This window comes from Mus musculus, chromosome 1 (genome assembly GCF_000001635.26).
Source record: "Mus musculus strain C57BL/6J chromosome 1, GRCm38.p6 C57BL/6J".
In the NCBI taxonomy this organism is placed as follows: Eukaryota; Metazoa; Chordata; class Mammalia; order Rodentia; family Muridae; genus Mus; species Mus musculus.
The window spans coordinates 187,026,239-187,046,005 of record NC_000067.6 but is presented as its reverse complement, the minus strand read 5'-3'; the positions used below and the strand labels follow the sequence as shown (position 1 = coordinate 187,046,005).

Here is a 19,767-nt window from a genome sequence, read left to right as displayed (position 1 = left end):
TGTATGGCAAACATACAAAAAGACATGTGTGTGTCATGTATGACATGTGTATGTCAGACATTAAAGATATGTCTGCTGACTCATCTCATGTTTTACATATTTTGTGTATTAGCAGTGCTATTCATTTCTTTCATTTGTCTTTGTAACTGGTCATTTTTTGATAGGTTCCCAAATCAATTTGACCTAAATCAGACCCTGGGCCTTGTCACTGTTGGGCTTTCCTTGCAGCCCCGTTCACGCCACCAGACAGGAAGTCTCTAGTGAGCAGGATAGAAAGGCATTGCCACAAGAAGCCGACATGGTTGTTTATGTTGAGTGGGGCCCCATCAGAGTTCATGTAGCATCGTGGGAGTTTTCCTGCATTGTGCTCTGATGAATATTCCCACTCTTCTTTGGAATGGGCTTTGGTCCAGAATATCTTTCTGCTAAAATGTGTTTCTATTTGGAAACCAGATGAGATGAGTTTTAATTAAATCATTGTTTAGACATGAAAAGCAGTGTTCATTTTCCTCCATTCTGTGGGAATCCAGCATATGAATGACTCAAAACTTGAAAATAAAAAGTAAGTATACTTGACACATGGGTTGGAAAAATGGAAACTTCCATTACCTTTGTAGAGAGGAAACAGTATTCTAGCCACTGGGTAAGGAAAATGAGCTGTATAAGTTGAGAGTGGTAAGCAAACAGTTAAGCTACACTTTAACCTGCTGGGGATTAAAGTTTTAAGATACTAAGAAAAACTATGAAACGTGGCTATTCACACTGGAATTATACACATTTGTAACCTTAAGGCTACTCACAGTGATCTGGCAAGGAAAAAAAAAATGAAGACACTTCTCTTAAACTGTCCTCATACTGAAGATTCTGTTTGACACTCACCCACTTGCTCATGGGAGGGATGTCCTCTGCTTTCAGTAACTTAGAAGGATTATTACTGACATCTGACTTCAAGATTGCTAATCTGGATGTGTAGTCAGAGGCATCCGAGAGCAGGGAGAATGCACACAAATGTCAGGGATCTGTGGCAGGGCCCTTGCTTCCTAGACTAAGATAACACTTTGTATTGAGAGTGTGAAAACGTGTTTTAACACAGTGCCTCCTCCCTCACACTGTGCTGCTTGGTTTTAGAGAACAGAAGACGAAATGTGGAAATGAGGATAAGATGAAGTGAGCATGAAATGGAAGATGCCACTGCTCAGAGTTCCAGACTCTACCTCCACAGCCGAGGAACAATCTTGACCTCTGTCCTTTGACCTTGGTGCACTCCTACGAGCGAGCTCCATCTCTTTCTCTGTCCTCCCCTCCCTCCTCCTCTCCCCCTCCCAATCCCGACTCATTCTCCTGTACTCACTTTCTCATCTGTCAGAAAAAAAAGTTAAAACCGTTTCTGGTTCATTATAAACCTTTATAGTTTGAAAGGAAAACACAAAAGAGGCTTTTATAAGAACTATTCAGATTTACCAGTGAGCCAGACTCACTGGGATTCAATAAATTGTAACATTCATTTTACAGCTCATGTGTGTTGTGGGGGCGGGGAGGTGTATGTGTCATGTGCAGTGTTTGTGTGAGGGAGGTAAATGTGAGTTTGTGGTGTAAAGCCATGGGGGTTGGTGGTGGAGGTATTTCAGATTTTCTCATCTATTTGGGGACAAATGCCTTTGAGAACATCTGTTGACAACTATAGCCTTTTTCACCCAAAGTGCCATGAATGGTTCTAGTGAAGGTTCTATTGAAGTGACAATATTCTGACCCCTGTCACTCTACTCAGTAATGAGAAACCTTGATCCTGGTCCCTGTGTTACTGGACAACAATTATTAACAGCTAATATGAAGTGTGGATGGTAGGGAAGTTGTTAGTATAAACGTTCTTCCACAAGAGAAATGATGACACATTACTGGGAAATAATACCTCCATGTCTGTTGTATGAGACTATTCCTTGACAGGCATTAACAAACCTCTTTTATCCAAAGCAGAGAGCCAACAAGAGATCAAAGTAGGGCTACCACCACAATTCAACTTGAACCAATGTGTTTTATTGAGGTTACTTATAGCAGTAGAAATGGCTCAAAGAAAGACAACTGCATCACCAAAAGCCCATTTCATCAAGGGCAAGAGTTCATAAAATCTGGAAACCTAGAGCCCACTGAACAACTTGCAAGCAGCTTTACAAGTTAAAGAGTGTCTTCTATAGGCAGCTCCTATTGGCCTGAGCCTCTTCCAGGCACCTACCTCAGCTTGTCTGAGAGTGTCTCTTAGCAGTCCTTACTACTACTTTTAAAAGCTTAGAAGAGGGAGGGGCATAGTGCATCTGGTCAGTTTCAGGGACTTCCTGAAACTTATGAGTTTTTTTAGTTCTGACTCTTAACAGCTCCCTGCAGAATGTAGTGTTTCATTTCAGAAGAAATTGCTGCATAACAACGTCCTGGAACTTGACATACAACAGACCCAGAGTAGTGGGTATGTGAGCCAAGCAGATATGTTTGGAGATGAGAAATGCATTTGCAGGCTGCTTAGAATGGAGCAGTAACAAGAGCGCCTGGTCTTGTGGCTGCGGCTATTCTGGTGACTCTGAATTGTGATTTGCTAAAAGCCAGGTAAGTGTCCTACTTTGTCCTAAAGGCTTGAGTTTTCCTGGGATAGTTATGTTAAAAATAAACAACTGGTGTTCTCGTGTCCCTTGATCCCATTCCGAAATTCATCGTCACAGTGAAATTTTCTACTTGAGGTAGTGTGAGGTTGCACTCAGATAAAAAGCAGAACAGGACTGTGTATTCATATAAACACAGTGCTTGGGTAGAGTCAGGTTTATTCTGTCAACCTGGCTGAACTTCATGTTTAGTGAGAGATCCTATCTCAAGGGAATAAGGTAGAGAAGAAAGAAGGAAGATACCCAAGATTCTGCTCAGGCCCCTGCATGCTTGCACAGGGCCATGCTCACTCACAGGTCTGTACCACACACATGCAACATACAACAAACACTATAAACATGCAGCATTAGATGAATGAACTGATTTTATCAAACTGTTTTATGTATTTATATTCCAAATGTTGCCTGCCTCTCTTCCCAGCCCGCCTCCCCTTTGCCTCTGAGAGGATGCTCCCCCTGAAGAATATTCTTTTACTCATATTTAAAACTATAAACTAAAGCATCATTTGTAAATTTATTGTAATAAACCATTAGTTTTTCACACACTCATACTAATAGCCTGAAAATACACAGATATTTTTGAAATATTTATGCCTAAACTATTCCATTTATATGTTTGTCATTGTGGATGCACAAACACATCCTAAGCAAAAAAAAAAAAAAAAAAAAAATACTTCCATGAATAAATGGAATAAATTCTGCTTAAAACATTTCCTCTTATCAAGTAGGTAGGCCAGACCACACTTTACAGACTTTGAGTAGTGATAAAAGCAGTGGAACCCAAAATGGAAGCCCAGCTCCAGCCTTCTCCAGTTGCTTCTCACTAAGATCAGTAACCATCCCTACATGGAGTACAGAAGGGAAGGAAGGAGACAAGTGAAAATCCATTTGCACATGTGTAGATGGCCCATGGCCAGAAGCCTCAAGAGACAACAGGTAAGAAATGTGGAGGCCCAAGTACAGTGTCAGGTATTCTCCTCTGCTCCCATCACAAGCGCAGATTTTTGTTAGAAGAGTTGTCAACCAGTAAAGAACCAAAATGCAAGTCCACATGCTTGATGATGCTAGGAGGACATCAATAAGGCCAAGCCATCAGAGAGTACAGCCTTCCCTGCAACATTGCTGTGCCCCTGAACACATTTCTGGTTTCTTCAACACTGCAGAAGTGGGGAACTAAAATTCAGGCAGACAGTGACAGAGAGGAAGCTACAAAGCGAGATAGATACTGAATTCACAGATGGAAGAGGTGGAGTCATTCAATGAAATATAGAACACAACAGAAAATAGTCACCACTTAAACCAGGTTCACCAATACATGATAACCTCGTGAATGTGGAGTCAAAGTCACTAGATACAAAATATACAGATAATTATTTCAACAATTTCGAGCTAAAATTACATAGCTTCTCTCTGGCTGCTTGAGTTACCCTTGCAGTCACTGTCACGGAGCACTGGGTCTTCCTAGTCTGTGTGTATTACTCTGTCCTTCTCGGTTGTCCATGTATCATTCATGAATTACATACTTTCCTGAAAGGAAGCAAGATTGCAAGAGGTAAAGCAAATATGACACACCTAGTGCACATGCTCTCTAAAGGTGGTGGTCTGCACCATCCTCCTCTGGTTATGTGCGCAAAAAGGGCCCAAATAATACTGTCTGCTTTCTAAGAGACACTAATAACACATGGAATTCCCTATCAGACACTGACAAAGATAGCTGTCACATGTAATTTTAAAAATAATCCACACTTTCTCCGGCTAGTTGCTGGCAGTCTCCAAGCAGCCGTCTGGCCCTGGGTCCCGTGGCCAGTCTGCAGAATGCTAACAACCACTGTGGTCCCACTCAGCTCCCTCTAGCCCCATGAAAGGAGAACACTAGAGACTTACATTTATACCAGCCAGGTATATATCGGTAAATCTCCAACCCCAATATGCCCATGCGAAGAATACACATCTTGTAATATATTTACAAGATGCATGCCTGGATTGGGCAGATATACCACTAGACTACTCTGTTGCCCAGCGATGAATTTCCTAGCTACTTGTGGCAGCTCCAGGCTAGGTGTGCCTGCTCCATCTTCCACCTCTTCTTCCTCCATCTTCCTCTCCCTCTGTCCTATCTTCCTCCATCCCTCCCTCTCAAAACTTCCAGCCCAAGCTTTTCTTTCTACTGCCCAAATCGCAGGCTCTAGCCTGTATTTGACCAGCTAAGATTTCACGTGAAATCACCTGAGAACTCGATCTACTCCTTGTCGGAGAACCCCTCTCGAGGGAGGAGAATTGGCAACAAAATCCAAACAGCACTCCACCACAGATAGCAGGTGTAAACTTCACACAAAGGTCCAGCAGAGCTGATTCCTTCTCTAAGCTCATACTCTGGTCAACATAATTTCAAATTTCAAATGCCAGTGACACTACGCCTCCTATCATGGAAATGTTTCTTAAGTTTGCCTAGCCTTAATTTCGTCACCTAAAATTTGAATTAATCGTTCTTTCAAGACTACTAAAGGGTCGAAGTCACTTAGCATGGCTCTTCTGATGCAGCATGTTCTCAATAAATAATAGTTAATATCGCTTAGCTTGCTGGAGCACTGTCTAGGGCTGAGAAAAGCAAACAGGGAGATGTGGTGACATAAACAGTGGCCTCTTTAAGCAAAGGCAAGCACCTGTAGATTCCCACAGCCATGTTTTCCTGATGTCATCACCTTACTCTTCCTCACTAACTGCTTTCCTGACCTAACTCACCTTTTCTTTAGCACCAAAAATGATGGTGAGCACTTGGCAGTTGGACAATCAGACCTGTCAGCCCATGGCCATCTCCAACTTCCTCCAACCTCATAGACTTCGGACGACTCTTGCTTGGCCTTGCGTTAGACTTCCAGTCAGCGTAACGAACACCTGATGCAATAGACTAAAGGGGCCTTTGTTTTGGCTCACACTTTCAGAAGGTTTAGTCCATGGTGGTTTGGTCCCTTGGTTGAACAGAACCCCATAGAAGTGGGATGTGTGCTGGAGAACTTTCTTGAGCATATGGCAGATAGGAAACGGGATACTGAGGCTCTGGAGCTGGGCATGATGACACACAGCTCCTACGGACACGGCCACAGTAGCCTGCTTCTTCCAGGCAAGCCCCACTTCCCAAAGTTTCCAGAACCTCACAGAATGGTGCCAGCATTGGGGGCCAAGGATTCACACGGGAGCTTATGGGACATTGTATCTCAAAACACTGCAGCACTCACCTTCTGAGATTGTATTCCTCTTTTACTGGACAGTTGATATGAATTGCAGAAGTCTCTGTGGAGTCAGTGATGGTTGGTAGCCCTGTAGCGTTGTTTTCTGAGGCACAGCATTCGTAATTTCAAACTGACTAAAAAGGGAAGTTTGGGTCACACCTCTCTTTTTGCATGAAACGTTTATACCAGATTGAGACCTTCAGTTTTACATACACACTAAATGGTAAGGACTCCCCCATGAAGTGAAAACCCTCTGATAACTGTGTTCACATTAGCTCTTGTGACTCAAATTTTACAAAAATTATAAATAGTAACTTTTTCTATTTCAAAATCCATGATCTTATGTTTTTGGAAATTCTTACTGGAAAAATAAAACATTAAAAGAAACACACACACAAGACTTGGCAGAAAAAAAAGCAAATCTGAACTATAAATTGGACAGTGAATAACAGCCTCATAATTAGGGACCATGCTACACCTTTGTCCACCTTTATTTTTAACCACTTAAAACACATTCAACTCTGGGCACAGTAGCCTCTGTCTGTAGCCCTACATTCAGGAGGCTGAGCCAGAGGAGCCCTGCAAGCTCAAAGCCAGCCTAAGCTCCTAAAGAACTGGAGGCCAGGCAGAGCTCCGTATCAGTACACTATCTCAGTCAGGAAATCGGGGCAGGGCTGGAAGATGGCTCGACCTGACATCCTGAGTTCAGGTCCCCAGAAACTATGCAAAAGGTAGAGGCAAAGCATGTATCTGCAGGCACAGCATTCTGAAGAAACAGGAGAAAGCCTTGAGGCTCACAGGCCAGCTAGACTGAGGTACACAGCACAGTGATAAACAGTGAGAGAGAGAGCGAGCCTGTCTTCAGCAAACTTTAAGGTGAGGAATGTCACCTGAGGTTGTCCTCTGACCACCGCACACACACACACCACGTGGTATGCATGTACCCTCACAGGCTAAGATATATACACATACATTCACAAAAACTAATGCTTTCAAGTGCATGTACGTATACATACCCATCTTTTAAATATTCACATTGTAAATTTAAACATTTGGAAATAAACACAAATATTTAATAATTAAATATCTGTATCATAATGAATTCACAGTTATTTTGATTAATGTTTCCAAAACCATGTGAATTTAGGGATATCATTCCCATATTCAAGAATTAAATTCAGACAGAACAATGGCAGATTTGAGACCTAGCTCTAACCTGAAGTTTCAGCTCTGCCTGTTGGTTTCACATCCTTGAGAGCAGTCCTCAGAGGTCCTGCCTATGTCCTCAGCATCGCTGTTCCCTTGAGGAATGGTCCATTCTTCGGCTATGGTGGATGTGATGACAGCCACTTCTCTTGCCGTACGTTAGGAGCAGAGATGTTTCTTGTAATGTGAAGGAAGAGTGACACTTGCTTACTCTTCTGTCTTCCTTGTAGCAAATCATTTTGTTGTCATGAGACAGAGTACAAGGAAGGGAACAAGAGAAAACCTGAAATCACATTACCATATTAAGATCACAGTTATTTTTAAATGTGTAATTGTGCACATATATATATATATATATATATATATATATATATATATATATATATATATAATATATGTTTGTGTGCCTATGGGCACATGGCAAACATTGAAATATACTTAAGACATTTGAAACATCTCTCTAGACATCACCCACAGAAGCTCTGTGTTTCAGCATTTCAGCTACCGGGTTTGTTTGTTTGTTTGTTTGTTTGTTTGTTTGTTTAAGAATATTCATTCTCCCTTTCAGGAAAACTGTGTAGAGATGAAGAGAGCGGGTCAGCATGAGAGAGAGGAAACTGGCGAGAACATGTTGGAAGACGAGCTGCAGGCTAACTGGTGCCTCCCACCTTCATTACTGTGCTTCCAAATCAATCTCTCTGCTCTCCTTGAGTGGCAAATAAAAAAATCAGCTCACAAGATATATGTGTGTGCTGTTCGTGATGATCCTCACCGTCCATCTGCCGCACATGCCAGCCTGAAGACGCTGCAGGGAGAATTAAAGATGTCCCGAGTCCACAGCAGAATCCAGAGGCCTTTTTCTTCTGGACACATGGCGTTGGTCACCTGGGGCTTGTCCCACCTCGTCCACTCTGCGGCAAAGATGATGATTGCTGGTGGACAATAACTGACTGCATGCCTAACCTTCCAGAGCAACCAACTGGCTTAAAATCTAGAGCCCAAGTGAGTCTGGTATGTTTCATTTTGGCATTTCATTTCTCCTAATTCAGACATACCAAATTCACACACTAGAATCCCAAATTCTGTTTTTTTTTTCAGAGTCATGTTATTTTTTTTATGTGTATGAATATTTAGCCTGTGCCCACTGGAGCCAGAAGAGGGCATTGGATCCTGAAACTGAAGTTACAGATGTTGGGAGCCACCATGTGGGCACTAGGAATTGAACTCAGGTCCTTTGTAAAAGCAATCAGTGATCTTAACCACTGAGCCATCACTCCACCCCCAAATTCTGTTTCTTGAAGATATTTGTGATGATTAATCTGGCCAACCAGAGTCACAGTGGAAGCAACTATGTGGGCACACCTGCAAGATACCATCTAAACTAGGTTAATTGAGGTGGGGAGAGTGACCTGAAGGCAAGCCCTACCATTCAAGGCCTCGACTGAACACCCAGGAGGAACCAGCACTCATCCTTGTCTCCTCTTACTGTGGACATGGTAAGACTAGCTCCTCCTGCTCTTGTCACCATGCTGCCTTGGCCACGACAAACCATAGTCCCTGGAAGTATAAGTCAAAGTAAGCCCTTCTACCTTTCCTTCCTCCCTTTCTCCCTCCTCCCCACCTCCCCTCCCCTTCCCTCCCTCCCTTCCTTACATTGCCATTGCCAGATAGTTTGTCTTAGCAAAAAAATAACTAATGTAATGTTTAAATTCAAATGCACATCTAAGAGCACTTATGAATCAAAGTACTCCCTAAAATACACGGCAGAGTTCAGATACTGCCTTTACCCTGGGAAGGAACTTTAGGAGAAGCACTATATATGTATCTAACAACCGTGTATCATTGTACATTTGATTTTATTGCACGTGGCCTTACCACAGAGAAGGTAAAGTTGCCCAGTGTTAAAGATCTGAGGACGTAGGGGAATCCCTAACACAGTGCTCACCCTCATCCTCCACACTGGTCAGAATCCTTCCTAGCAACGGCATTGCCGCTGCTGACTCCCCCAAGTCTTGGAAATTGCAGAATCTCTTGGTTTTCCATGTTAGGTTTCTGTGAGTAGTCATCCGGCCTTTGTCACAGGAAGCCTGTGGTCTCACTTGCTGGTTCTAACCAGGTGCTTTAGAACTGGTTGGTGCTCTACTCGACATGACTGTCCTTCATATGGTTGGAAAGGTACCCACAGGTTCTTCACCCCTTCTGTGTTTATACCTTTGGGCTCCTCAAGTCTCCCTCTGGTTGCCATGACAGACAGTGCTTATCCTAACCCTTGAGTCCACTCACCCATGCTCAGAAGCCGTTCTGTGACAGTCTAAGCACCCATTGCCGTCTGAGTTGGAAGCTGGGTTCAAAGCTATTTTCTACCTTTCAGATTCTAGGTTCAATAAAGCAGAGCCCAGTGGTGATGGAGACGCCAGTTTGAGCCTTTTTAATACTCTGAACAAGCCCTGTCTTGCTGCTGGCCCAAGGTTGACGTCAGCGCTTCCTCTGCTTCAAAGCAAGATACAGAATTATAATAGGATGTCTGGATACCAACTGTGTCCTTGATAACTCAGAGTCCATTACAAAGAACTGCTCTGAGCCGTCTGAGCTGGACATGGAAGCGAGGTGCTTGGCTGAAGCCTTAGTGTTGGACTGCTAAGGGAAGACAGAGCTGAAACGTGGAGGCCCGTGGGAGCATTGTGTGAATTTGTGTGTCATTTAGCTCAAGAAGTGACTGATTAGCTCTGTACTTGAGTCCTTATATTTCACAGCTACTTCAAGTACCTTGAATCTAGAACATTCTTATCTGACAACAGTACGCAATTAAAGTTCACATCAGGTTTTCATTAGACTCATTCTGACTTTGTAGAACATTTCTTGAAGAATACGTTGCTAAGAATCCTGACTTCCCCCCTCATTCTTCCTTGTCTTGTGGCAAGAGACCAGCAGAACATTCTGTCTCCATAGGATGAGATCATGCACAGCTACTGCCAGACCTTGGGAAGGCCAGTGGGGATGTCACTTCTGTCTGTCAGCACCAGCAATCCTGAAATTTAGAGAGGCGTCACCACTCATGTAACTTTGTGACTCTTCCTTTCGGGGTAACTTTCTGTGAAACTACTAGCTAGAAAAATACAATGATTGAGGTAAATATGAAGTCTCACAGATATTTTTAAATCATAAGCTGTTTTCAAACACTTATAGTACCTACATCCCTCCACACCCCATTTGACCAGTGCATTTTATATATAGTGACATGGACTGTCTATATAGTGACATGGACTGTGTCTATATAGTGAGTCTCTATAGTGACATGGACTGTGTCTATATAGTGACATGGACTGTGTCTGTATTTTGACATGGACTGTGTCTATATAGTGTCGTGGACCTGTGTCTATATAGTGACATGGACCTTGTCTATATAGTGACATGGACTGTGTCTATATAGTGGCATGGACTGTGTCTATGAGTGGCATGGACTGTGTCTATATAGTGACATGGACCTGTGTCTGTATAGTGACATGGACTATGTCTATATAATGACATGGACTGTGTCTATATAGTGACATGGACCTTGTCTATATAGTGACATGGACCTTGTCTATATAGTGGCATGGACTATGCCTATATAATGACATGGACTGTGTCTATGTAGTGACAAGGACTGTGTCTGTGTAGTAGCATGGAGTAAGCACCAGACACCTCTTATGGCTGGAATTTATTACAGTAGCAGTTTCTCTGTTAAGAACCATGAAAGTTGGTCTAAATTCTTTTATTTGAAAAAAGTGGAAAAGTCCTGCAAGATGGCTTAGGGAGCTGCATTACTTTACTCAAAGAGAGGGCTGAGAAGGTAGGAGCAGTACTGCAGGGGATCCTAAGCCAGAGGTCTGGTTAATTTACACCATATTGCAAATTATGCATTTATGCACACATACTCTCTCTCTCTCCCTTTCTCTCTATCTCTCTATCTCTATCTCTTTCTATTACACACACACAAAGATAAAATCTTTCTAAAAATGAGAAAACATATTTCAGTGATTTTCCTTGGTTTTAATACTTCTTTACAAAACAAGTGTAGGAAGACTCTTGGTAAATACAAGAAAGTTTTGGAGCAAACTGAGAGAGCACCTCAGAGCCAGCAGTGCTGGGTGACCAAGCATAGGTTCAGAGTAAGTCTTAGCTTTCCTGGAGCTGAAAGGAAGGTGATTGCCCTGATTTGCATTCACTCTGAAATGGATGCTTGCCACTTACAGCAAAATGTCTTCCAGCAGTTATTAAAGAAGAGGCAGGGTCAGGAGACAGTGTTTTACCAATTATTTCATTACTCCATTTCTTTTTAATAACTTGTTGCTACAAAAGTGGATGGGGGTCTGCAAATATAGGAAGTAATTTATTTTACATTCCTAGCTAACAACGCAAACCTTGCTGATTGGTTGTGCTGTGGATGAAAGACTACCCAGTCTACCCCTTGCTTCTGTGCAGGTCATCCTAGTGCACTGACTTGACACATCACATTTGCTTGGGGTGGGCTTCTTCCTCATTGTACAGTGGTCAAGAAACAGCTATCTTCCTGTTACTGCTGACCTGCCTGTCCTTCTAGGCCTGGACTGACACACAGATGGATTAGCATCCTAAATTTAAATGTTTACAAAATTCTAGTAAGTAAGCAGATATTTCCTGAATGTGGACTTCAGAGGCTGGAGCACCCCTCTGGGATGACTGATCAGAGAGGGTAAGCAGAGGCAGCATCATGGAAGGCTGACAGTGGAACTGCTCTGAGCATTAGCCACACATTTCTGTTTAGTACTCTCAGGGAAGGAAAAAGCTTAAACAAGAATGCATTTTAAAGTAAATGACCAGATAACCATTACTTGCTCCCGATTTGCAGCGGTCTTCTAGAAATCTAAGTCTGACTGTAGATCTATAACTTTTAGGAGTGGATGATGGGGCTGGGAGAGGACCCAGTGGTTAAGAGCTCACACTTCTCTTGCAAAGGGCCCCTCACTGGGCAGCCCACAGTGACGTCTAAGTCTAGCACCAGGGAATCCCACACCTCTGACTTCCATGGGCACTCATAATCATGTGCATTTGCCAATGTGTTACCACTGGGACTTACACATAATTAAAAACATTACAAAAGGATATAGTGTATCAGGTCTCCAAGACTGTGAAATAGTCCAAAAACATCATTTACTCTGAGACAGAATCCTGGGCAACAATTCAACTTTTCTCACTTCTTCTAGGTCTTGTCCCCAATGTCTACTTGACTTTTGTCATCTAATTTTACTTTACTGAATAAATCTGGAGATAGTGTTAGTGTTGCTAGAACTGGAAGAAATTCTGGAGAGTCTCTCCTGCTAAAGCTCGAAGGGAATGTCTTGGGATGCATGTGGATACACATGCCTATAATCTCAGCACTTGGAAAGTCAAGGCAGGGAGATCATGAGTCTGAGACTAGCCCCAGCCACCTCCAGTTTAGGGAACTGTGGTGGGACTCATTTGCTCGTTCTGTTTTTGGACCATCACTGCTAATGCTGAGGAAGGTGGCTTTCACATCACGAATCTTCCTGTTATGATTGGACTTGGAGATGTTGGATGTAGACTCCGGAATCCTATCCCAGAGTTCCTCAACACAGCTGGGTGCCACTCTCTCCAGAAGAGGACAATGAGAAGTCCTCCCAGAGGCCTCATCCCATCTGGTGAGATGAGAGTGACTGCACGGGCAAAGGAGGGAAGAGCTCACTTCCCAAAGCTGCTCTGTGCTTTCTCACGTCGCACTCTCCAAACACGCTTGCCCACTCAAGCCCTTGGCTTTGGTGTTTTTGCTCTGGAAAGCCATGGGCCTGAGGAGCTTTGGAACAAAACGCTGTAGTAAAGCTTCCGATGAATCTGCTCCATCATCGGACTTAGCATTCTACGCAGTGGGTGTCAGGCTCAGCTTTGACATGCCCAGTTCTTTGAGGCAGGGAAAACTGAAAGGCCTGGGAATCAAAGCCTCCCCAGCCTCCTCCCAGTTCTCCTTCTGAGACAGGAGGGGACTTTCCTCTGAACTCTCTCATCTACCTGAAAACTGGATCCACAGAACAGTTAACTTTGATCCCACCCTGAGGTTCCACTGATGGGGAAAGACCAAATCCTATCAGCAAGGAAGACTAAAGGCTGGCCTCACCCCAGACAGACTTTGTCCCAGCCGTCTTCTGTCCTTTGGTCCATTCGATTTCCAGAGAAAATTAGAAACCATTAATCTTTGGGCCCATTCCCCTCCCTCTTACAATCATCTGTTTCCCCTTTGCCAAGCCACTATCAGGAAGTTGTGTAAAACTCTGAGTCTTCCAGGGTCTGGATGTGTTCAGGTGGTATCCTGGACACATTGACTTTTCTATCTTTCTTTGTTATTGTGTCTGCTGTAGGTTCATTTCAGCAAGCCTCCAAAGACAGAGAAGGAATTTTTCTAGGTCCTACCTAGACTTGGGTAAAGAGAAAGAAAAATCTTGGTTACATGAAGCTTTACTTTTCATGAGAGAGAACAAAGGTAACACTTGGAGTTCTAATTCACTGGTAAATTATTTTTGCAAGGGCTCAAAGATGCCAGACCACAAGCGAGACACACCCCACACCAATTCAAATACGGAAGTATAAATAAAATTGGTGTACTGAGACTGGCCAGTAAGTCTAGAGGGGCAGAACACCAGAGCAGCAGGCAGAAGGAACAGCACTCAGGTAGAACATCTGAGGAAGACTTCCCAACTCATAGGAGAACCAGAGAGCATGCCCTGGCTCACTGGGTGATGCTGCATTGTCAGAATCTGCTGTAACGCCATGTCCTAGGAGAAGCCATGCATGAATGGAGTCCTAGCACAGACACTCTGCATCACGGGAATGTAGAGGAACATAGAGAAAACTGGCTGTGGTTGTGCTTTAAGAGCCTGCCCGGGCACACGCTTGAGCCCAGGAAGTGCCCATGCTCTCCGTGGTGTCTCTCTACTGCCCTCTAGTGACCAGAATTAAAACCATGACTGCTGACAATGAAGCAAATGCTTTTAATTAAAGCTTTGACCCCAGGAAGCAATGGGGCAAATGCAAAGGGGACTTAAAGCGTTGACCCCAGATAACAGGTCTTGAAGGGAAGTTGGAGCTCAAACAGAGAAGACCAGATAAACTGGTGACTGGCAGAACATTTTCATGTAGCCTGCACACTTGTGTGGTGGTTAATCTTCATTAGCAACTGGACTCAGAACTGGATTCGGAGTCACCTAGGAGACATAACTTGGGATGTGTCCTTGAAGGTAATCCCAGAGAGGTTTAACTGAGTGACAATCCACCCTGAATATAGGCAGTCCCAACCCATGCGCTGCAGTGCTATGCTGAATCCGAAGGAAAAGCCAGTGGAGGTGTGAGCACTCATCCTGAGCATGGCTGTGGTGTGAGCAGCCCCGTCGGGCTCCTGGTTCTGCCACTGTGAACTGTAGCACGAGCCTGAATAAGCCCCTTCTCCTTCACGTTGCTTGTTTGTCCGGTATTTATTCATAGTAACGAGAAAGGCAGTCAATGTAACTCAGTTGAATTTAATTCTCTGCAATTCTCTCAGGCATGTACACTTGACTTGCTCCACCTCCGGAAATATTTAACATCTGATGGGTCACGTGATATTTTCTGCTGGTGAATCTACCTATCTCTCCTCATTCAAATCCCCACGCCTTCCTGTCTCTGAATGAGACTGACTCTATGCTGCTTGCAGCTCCCTTCTCCTTGCAGATAACTCTAAACACTACGGAGTTAGAAGAAGCAGGACACATGGGTAGCGTTATGCTTGCCCCAGCTGACCTCCTGGAGAGGGACCGAGTCTCAGAAGAGCATAATCAACTGCCTTTATCTTCTTTGCCCCAAGGGTAGCCGTGTTTCTCAAAGATGCTGTGATGTGGAGGATAGTTGAAACGTCACTCTGAAAGATGAAGACTGTGGTTTCAAAATGTCACATTATATTTGGGAAAGTTAGGTGTATGAAAATCTGTTTCATTGACACAAATGCTTTGTATATAGGGAAGCATGTTCTATTTGGTATTAAAGTTCAAGAGTTCTTTATTCTATTCATTTCATGGTCCATCTGTCATATATAGTGCCCAGCAACTTTGGAAAACAGGCCTATTTGCACAAACCAGTCAACACATAACTGCTTATTATCTGTGTGGAGTAGTGACAAATCTCCCACTGAGTGGCTGTAAACCCAGAAACGTCATTTGTGTCTCTGGGTCCCTAAGACTACCTACATGGTCAGCAGTTTGTTAGAAGGGTTGACAAGACTCAGCAAAGCTGTAATGTTTTCCTAGTCATTAAAGCTGAAAGGTCCAGATTGAGACCAGCCACATAGAAAGACAGAGAACCTACCACTGCCTCGTTACTAGAGTAGCCCCTTGACAGCCCTCCACCACTCCTGCGTGCGCATGCCTGTGGTACCTTACAATCACCCCCCCCCCCTTCACAATATTCCCTGAGCCCTAGGTGCAGGAGTTGTGTTGCAGATGTATTGTTGGGTCTTGCACCCCCACAGGCAGTTATTCTCTATAGTTTGACCAGTGTGGTTTTCAGGGATGGTTTCCATGTTGCAAAGAGAAGGTCTTGTTTTGTTTTGATTGTTTGTTTGTTTTTATATTTTCTTATGAGTGGTAAGAGCGACCTTTGTTTGTGGGTATAAGATTAAGCGTGTAGAATGCAGTTAGGAATTGTGCTGATCTACTAGTGGGGGCAGTAGCTTCTCATCTAAGATCCATGATCTCACGACTAACCGTGGGTAGTAGGGTCAGGTTTACAGTACTAGGTAGGCATGATTTTCCCCCGAGGAAAGGCGGCCATAAGTCCAACCAGACAGCTGTTGGCTACCATCAAGATCCAAGTGCCACTATTGCACCTTATTGATACCATGTCATGCTGGTCATTGTGGTTCACAGGTAGGTAGATTGGTGACGGCCCAGGAGCCTGGCCCAAGTTTTCAGCTCCACTAGAGATGAAGGTGATTTATTATAATGGAGTTTTCAGCACAGACTCTGTGGCGGTCTGGCCAGGCCTATGGTCCTCACCACAGGTGACATTTTAACATTGCGTGGCTGTTTCCATGTATAAGTCACAGTGAAGTCAAGATGGACCAAGATAATGCCAAGTTTTAAAGTCACGCTGCAGTGATTGCAATTTTTAATTAAGCAACACAGACGTTGAGTAGGCTGTAAAGGCAATTTCAATTCAACGATAGTTAAGGAAACAGCAGAATCTAAAGAAAGGACACATTTTTTGTATATTTCTTCTATCAGGTAATAGTTCTTTTTATCTTCGTATTCAGCTTGAAGGGACAAATGGTGTTTTTTAAGCCATACTCCCAGCCGCTTCTGTCCCTTCCATCCTCCTTAGAAACCTACCCAAATCTAAGGAAAATGGGTGCCTCTCAGGAGATTGTGAAAATTAGTTCAGGCTAATTGCTGCTAGATAAGTAGAGTTTAGCAGCTGTGTAAAATAAGAAGCAGGGGCTGTGGGAGAGGATGTGCTTCTGTTACATCAAGAAGAATCCAGGTTCAACTTAAGGACAATTTGCTAACTAAGAACTTGAAAGCCTGAAACAACTGCCAAGGGCTATGAACTCTTTTTATCTTAAATAGAAGAAAGAAATGAAAAAATGCATAGAAGCCATCCCTCAATCTGGGCAGCAAAGCCCTGTTTCTCTTTTTAGCCCTACCTGAGAAGCTAGGCAGGACCCGCAGTTCACTCAGCAGCTCTAGAGCAGAAGATGGAGGTTTATGCCACACTGCATCCCAGGTTAGACTTCTGCGCAGTAGGATTATTTTTGGAATAGGCTGCTGCTGGTATTTGAGATGAGTTGCTGGAGTACAGAGACACACTTATGTGTTAGAGTTATGAGCTCCAGCACTCTATAGAAGAAAGCATCTGCTACAGAAAATAAATCTGAAAGTCACACGCCTCCAGAGGAAGAGGCGCTCTACTCAGAAAAGCCAGCCAGCTACCCTGAGAGCCGGAAGCCTGATGAAGCCCGAGCTAAGAGGAGACACACTTTCCCATGGGTCATGGGGTTGGATCAGCTTTTGACAAGACATTTAGCCAGAGAGAAGATCAGTTTTACTTCGTTCAAGTTGTGTGTGTCCTCAGAACCTTCAGAACTTTCGTAAGGAGACTCCAAAGACCTAGAGAAAGCTGACTCAAGACAACAAATAGCCAGCCTTAAGCGACAGCAGGTGTGACTGACAGACAGACACAGATGAGATCCAACAAGAACATTGGCTCAGACTTTTCTTGGCCTCCCTGAGACCATGACAAATTTCCTTGAGTCTCTCTGTCTATCTGTCTGTCTCTGTCTCGTTTTCTCTCTGCCTCTGTCTCTCTGCACCCCCTCACTCCCCCAGCTCCCCAGACAGGCACCTTTTATTTAGATGCCAGGGCCTTGTGTATGCTGAGCAAGCACTCTAGCACCAAGACTCATCCCGCGTCGTACAACAATTCCTTTTGGTTGGCTCTTAGGCAGAAAGGTGGGAATGTTACCCTGTATTCCTAAGTAGTGTGGCTAGTTTCTGTAGAAAAGAGTTGTAATCTTTATGGCCATCCTTAGCGGGTGAAGGAGGTCAGGGCACCCTCCTGGAGCCCCTTACTTCCAAAACTCAGCACAGCAAGAAGTTAGACTTTGAGGTTTGTTTTCTGAGCTCCACTGCCAGTCATCTGTCTACCTGCTTTCTCTTCTGGGTTTGGTTCACTGCATCTATAGGGAATGGCACAGAAAGCCAACAAGAGGAAATCATTGCTCTTGCATGAACAGGATGACGTCTTATTAAAAACAATCATGCAAAGTAAGTTGTGATGTCCATTCAGTCATTAATTTAATTGAAGGGCTCATTTATTACCAAACAAAACAATGACAGAATCCTGCCAAGAAATGTTTTTAGTATAAGCAAAATTAGCATGAGTTTTACTAAGTAACGAAGTTCAGGACACTGAACCAGGCCATTAAAGATTCATGGAAGCCAGACATAGTGGCACATGGCCTCTAATTCCAGTTTTTGGGAAGTGGAAACTGGTGGGTCAAAGTTCAAGGTCACTGCTGGCCAGGGACCTTGGTTCCCATCAAACAATGTAACTCTGGAATTGGATAGGGCGTGCTACTCCCAATTCCCAGGTGCTCAAGCCAAATGAGGAGGCTGCCATCATTCCCTGATGTTTCCACTCTCTCTTCTAGAAAGCTCACTCTCTCATTACTATTAATTCACCTCTCAGCATCCTTCATAGTTATGACAAATGGAATCCCCTGTTCTAAAACAAACAAAAAGCAAACAAACAAAAAACCTTACCATTATAAAATGTTAGGAGACAATTTCAATCAGATGTTAGTGAGATGTGGCCAGTGACTGGACAGCCATTGCCCAGGTGCCTACTGAAAGGTAGTCTGCCTGTTACAGAGAACCTTAAGGAGAACATGCAGAAGTTTACCCTCACAGGTTCCCCCCCGACCCCACCCCACCCCCCAGCCACCTTTGAAGGCAGAATCCCTCTGCAGGACAGTATCTTTATCTGATCAGCTCCTGACATCAGAGGGAAATCACAAACATTGTTTACCTTGTGTTTCACCCTTGGGTACCACCCATCTACAAGTAGAAATCAGTACTGGGCAAAGGAGGGAAACTGTCACAGTGCCTTTCAGAATCTAAAATATCAAATGACATGAAGGAGAAGTGACTCCCACCACACACACGCACACACACAACCCTGTTAGATTTTACACTGGAGAAGGTGACAGTGTACAGGACTTTGTTGAGGTTCATTAAGGCCATGTCCTCTTGTAAAACATGCCTATCTTATAGATTTACTCATATAGTCTCTATTTACTTGTTTTCTTCTCTGTTGCATGGCATTTGTCCAGTGAACTGGCTCTTAATTGAAACTCTAGCCCTGGGTGGAGACATGGATTTCTGGTAAACAACAAAGATGCCATATCATCTCCTTCCTTGAGACTTAATTGGGTTTACCAATGACATGAATAATAAACTGCCCCTAGGGAAAGCTGTCTGTCCAGAGACTGTGAAACAGTGGTTCTCAACCTTTGGGTCTTGACTCCCCAGGGCCCAATCAATCCTTTAACAGTGGCCGCACATCAGATATCCTGCATATCAGATATTTGCATTATTGTTCATAACAGTAGCAAAATTACAGTTATGACATATCAACAAAAAAAAATTATGCTTGGGGGTCACAACAATATAAGGGACTGTATTAAAAGGTCTCCACATTAGGAAAGTTGAGAACCACTGCTCATGTAATGAATAAATGAATTTAATGAAAATACATTTTATGTAATGTATATATAAAGCCTGTTTTGACATCCAGCTTGGCACAGTGGTTTCTCTGGCCCTTACCCACCTTTATCCCTCAAGAGTATTTTCTGTATTGTGCTCTCCACTGTCCATTCTCCCACCTTGAGAAGATTTCCTTCTGAGATGATCCTTTTAATAATTGCTTGATCTCACCCTTGAGAGGGTCTGGTGTTATTCTGAAGAGAACTCTGCCTTTCCTCCTCATTAAAAGAGTAGATTTCAGATAAATGGTAACAAAGAGACCGAGCCTTGGACCCATCAGCACCTCTCGCTGCTCTTGCTCACCCGCCATCCCACCACCCTTGACCACGCCCTCTTGGCAGACATGACCCAGTCCAAGAC

General features: G+C 43.6%; 1 protein-coding gene across 2 annotated transcripts in view; it reads left to right on the top strand.

Annotated features, from left to right (window-relative positions):
- The window catches only part of Spata17 (spermatogenesis associated 17), a 205,898-nt gene that overhangs the window by 169,506 nt on the left and 16,625 nt on the right, over positions 1–19,767 (top strand). The window contains exons 11-14 of one of the 2 annotated variants that reach the window (XM_030243223.1): positions 1,129–3,584; positions 7,653–8,095; positions 8,386–8,659; positions 9,456–9,921. The gene's annotated coding sequence lies outside the window, so the exon portion shown is untranslated. Of the gene's footprint in view, positions 1–1,128; positions 3,585–7,652; positions 8,096–8,385; positions 8,660–9,455; positions 9,922–19,767 lie in introns of those variants that run through there. The other variant, XM_006497207.3, reaches the window with a different exon arrangement.